Below are 3,331 nucleotides of genomic sequence, written 5' to 3'. Positions count from 1 at the left end.
TTTTGATTTCGAATTTGTATGTCTGCATACATACCAAGCTGAAAAGGCACACATTCTCACTCAAAACCGGATATATAAAGACATTCTTATATATATTCTTATGGATATATAAGACATTTTAATGGTTCTGACAGCTTGAGGGTTCATGTTTATGAGATATTTGGAAGAATGTTGTCAAGTAACACCAGTATTTCCATTTTTACACTCAATAAACATTGGCTGTAGACATACAGTTTACAGTTCGGTCCCTAACCTGCCGTTTATTTGATATGGTTGGAGAAGTACAGCATATTTTAAATAAATTAACAAGCTCTAGACTGTCTTGTAGAAAATACAATAGATGTTGGTGTAAATTGATTAAGCATCAGATGGTGACTGACTCTGTATTTGAATTTTGTTGGTTTGCACACAAATCTCATGTGTACAACAATTTGAATAAAAGCTGAAGCAGAGCTGAAACCCTGGATCAAATAAGAGAATGTGAAGCTGTGTTGTAGCATGATCATCATAAAAATGCCAGTATATCATGTTTTTTTGTTTTGTTCTGTTCAACAACATTTGTTTTGGATCATAAAGGGTCATCTCTTGTTATTAATGTTAACCCCAGTTGTTGGATTTCAGCATAAATTAAAGAGTTTTTCCAGTGACTTAAAAGGGTTTATCTGTACAGGAATTTGCTTCCTTTGTTACAAAATTCTTTTGAACTGTAATAAATGGTAATGCACACACAATGATAGCCATTGCACTTTTCTTTTTTACTTGTCCTCTTAAATTCATCATCCACTTTTTTCTTCTTTTTTTACAAAACATTTGAAATTAAGTTATTCAATATTCAATTGTTTCATGGATGACACTGGCTGTTGATTTAGTATAATTGAGATACTGTTATAGTTTTTGTTCTCCCTGCAATCTTCAGTATTAAAGTGCTAGTACTTTTTTTTTATTTTTAGCTTAGTTTTAGTTATTTTAGTGCATCAAATTTAACTAAATGAGAAATGCTTAAAAACTAAAATTTGGTTGCTTGAAATAAAGAAAGTTTATAAGTTTTTAAATTTTATTTCAGTTCATATTTATTTCAAGTAGAAGAATGTGTTTATGGTTTTAGTTTTAGTTAACAGGAATAACCCTGGGCACAATTTAGTCTGGCCACATTATAAAATAAAAAAAAATACATGATTGTCAATCAGTGGGAGAAAACATTGTAAGTGTGGTATATGAGGAAGCAGCTTCAATTTTGATTAATTGCTCACCTTTATGTATTGTTTTGAGAGGATTCAAGTCTCATGACTATTTTAGAAAAATAATGAGTAATTATTTTTTGAAAGAACATTGGTTCATCACATAATAGGGGAGCAACTTAGGATTCTAAACTGTTCTTATAATTAATTTCTTATAATTAATTTCTAATGTATAGCTATCCCTGTTTTATCCGTGTTTCTGCTAGGCGGCGCCCTTCACTTTTGTGTAGTATGATGCCACGCCACAGCGGATCGTAAGCGACCCTGCAGTATTGCGTCACAGCTGCCCAGCCCACCTTAGTTTTCCCAGCGTTCTCATTGGCTACACGACGCATTGCTCACACAATACTCAGTTCTTATAGGCCAGACGGTCTGTCATTCACGATGTTGACACGGCAGTTGACGTAATCATTTCAGTAAATCAAGGCATTCATCCATATCCTAAGCCTACTAGAGGAACGGTCCAACGACACCAGCATCAGCCCAATAAAAACATCATCTTGCGCGGTGCTGGAGAATGAAACGGAGCTATAATGGGTGTATATAACAGTAAAGGAGCTATTAAGAACTTAACCGTCAGTCTTTTTTGATTTTTGCTGCTGGTTGTAGACGTCATTGGAGAATTGGCACCGTGCAGGATTTCTATGGTGTTCTAGTCGTCTCTACGTGTGGATATAAAGCGGTAAGTCTCGTCTTTTCTCGGAGATGATTGTAATACTTATACATTTGAGTTTGAGTATACATTGCCCGAGTTGCGTTTAGGGATGCGAATGAATGTTTTGCTTTTTTTTTTGTTGCAGTTGATTGCTTTAGCGCAACTTAATAGTGGTATTATACTCTTACTATTTATTTATATTTATACATGAAAATAAATGTTCAAATGACAAACCCATCTGAGGGTTATGCAAAGAAAGTCACCGAGTTCATAGAAAGAAGTCTAGTGATGGGAAGTTCGGCACATTTCAACGAATCGGTTCTTTCGAACAGTACCGGCTCAAAACTGATTCAGTGATCCGTATCATTGTTTCTCTCCAAATGCTCGAACTGTCACCTCAATCGTCGGTTATCAGCATCGCGGATTAGGTGGGGAAAAAAAAAACGATTCTCCGTTGAATAAGTCAGTCCGTGAGTTGTTGACTCCAGAACCTCTCGGACCTATTGTATTCGTGACAGCAGTTCATTCCGGCTGGGGAACCGGTTCCCAGCAAGGATCCGAATCAAAAGAACGATTTGTTCTCAAAGCATAGACATAGTAACGTTACCGTGCGATCCTCAAGGAAGCCAATTCATAATGTTACAATGTCATACTTGATTTAGTACTTTTTAGAATAATTTAACGGTTTGATCAAATGTATATCTGTGGTGGATCATTCTGACTTAGATATGTTGCGAGTCGCCCATCAATATCCAGTCTCCGTTATTAATCACTGAGTGAAGTCGGTGTATCCTTGAAACGTTTTTAATGTGTTGTTTTGGTACCACACAATTCTATAAGAGTGGATCGAAAGAGAATTTGTTTGTCTTATATTCGTCCCTGACACACTTGTGTTTTCTCCGGCAGATTGATTTTCATGGGCGTATGCCTTTAATTCAGTGGATGACTACAAGGGCAAGGATGAAAACATCCTCTTTTTGGTGTCATGTGCTTGAACAGCGGACTGTTCATTTTTCAGTCACACTCAAGAGATTTGAACTTCAAAAATAATTGCTGCATTGTCAGATTCGTCGTAATCCACAACCGGTCGATAAAACCAATACTAAATAACAAATGTCACGCCCATAAGTGATACATACATTTTTAAAGGAAATAGACTGGCGTTGTTATGTGTCGGTGCATGTTGTTTCGATATGTCATGATGGTATTCAGATGTGTTTACTTGTGTAGTGAGCGTGTGAACACACAGGCCCAGCCCTGCTGCTGCTGCAGGCGAGCGGCCGCCATGTTTATGAGTCCGTGAAGGAACCATCTAATATTCCTGATAATCTCTCTCTCTCTCTCTCTCTCTCTCTCCTCTCTCTCTCTCTCTCTCTCTCTCTCTCTCTCTCTCTCTCTCTCTCTCTCTCTCTCTCTCTCTCTCTCTCTCTCTCTCTCT

At 37.1% G+C, this 3,331-nt stretch overlaps 1 protein-coding gene across 13 annotated transcripts in view; it reads left to right on the top strand.

Moving 5' to 3' along the window:
* The first annotated feature begins 1,612 nt into the window (after nucleotides 1–1,612).
* The window catches only part of kif1b (kinesin family member 1B), a 69,367-nt gene continuing 67,648 nt past the window's right edge, over nucleotides 1,613–3,331 (top strand). For all 13 annotated transcript variants that reach the window (XM_079848186.1, XM_079848195.1, XM_079848194.1 and 10 more), the window contains exon 1: nucleotides 1,613–1,920. The gene's annotated coding sequence lies outside the window, so the exon portion shown is untranslated. The remainder of the gene's footprint in view (nucleotides 1,921–3,331) is intronic.

This window comes from Squalius cephalus, assembly GCF_949319135.1.
Source record: "Squalius cephalus genome assembly, chromosome: 18".
NCBI lineage: Eukaryota > Metazoa > Chordata > Actinopteri > Cypriniformes > Leuciscidae > Squalius > Squalius cephalus.
This window is presented reverse-complemented; position numbering and strand designations above follow the sequence as displayed.